Here is a 999-nt window from a genome sequence, read left to right on the forward strand (position 1 = left end):
GAGAGAGAGAGAGAGAGAGAGAGAGAGAGCGAACGGCTGACCAGGGTTGAGCAAGTAAATTACCTTAGATAAATTACATGGTTTTTGACCGGTCATAAAGTAGGTAAATTACCCGGGCGAGTTGTCGGCTTTTTGACCTGTCAAAAACCTATGTGGCGCTATCTATTAGCACCTTGGAGAACCAGGTGATTTTTATCGAGAATACCGCCTGTCAGAGTTACAAGGGTCAAAATTCGAAAAAATCATACCCACTGAGGTTATGCCTCGCGAGGGTCAATCGTCGCAAAGGTCATACCTCGCAAGGGTCAAACGTGACAATCATAACTTGGGAGGGTCAAACGTCACAATCATAACTTGCGATCGTCAAATGATCATAAGCAACAACAAAGACCAAATGAAATAGTTTCCAATTATTTTTTCTTAATTCATGATCATTCCACCCTTGTCATTGTTCTGCCTACAGGAGAGGTAAGTTGAAAAATCACAAGAGTTAAAATTAAGACGCAGGCAAGCTGGAAAATCACAAACGATCAAGAAACAATCACAAAGTAGGTAAATCATAAGGGTCAATCAGGATAACTAGGCGGTGACCTAGTGACCTGTTTGAACCTTGTGAACCTACTTGCTTTTTTTGTTTAAACTTTATGACCGTTGGAACCTTGTAATTGAACCGCCTGGCGTCCCCCGTTGAACCTCTTATTAGTTTCACCCTCCAGATTGAAGGATTGCTTCCGTTGTTTGACCCTTGCGACGTTTGACCCTAAGAAGGCATAACCCTTGCGATGTTCAACCTTCGCGAGGATAACCCTCGTGATCGTTTGATCTTAACGATTTCCGGCCGATGTGCCTCTCACTTTTGACCCTTGTGACTTTTTAGCTTAGCTTCCTTGTAAAGAGCTTTCTGACACTTTTTGACATTTTTGACGCCCCAGAGGTAAATTACCGGAATTTGACAATGTCACGTCATAAACTTCCATCTGCGAGATATGCCCAACCCTG

Source organism: Diachasma alloeum, unplaced genomic scaffold (genome assembly GCF_001412515.2).
Source record: "Diachasma alloeum isolate Michigan unplaced genomic scaffold, Dall2.0 Dall_scaffold_00335, whole genome shotgun sequence".
Lineage (NCBI taxonomy): Eukaryota > Metazoa > Arthropoda > Insecta > Hymenoptera > Braconidae > Diachasma > Diachasma alloeum.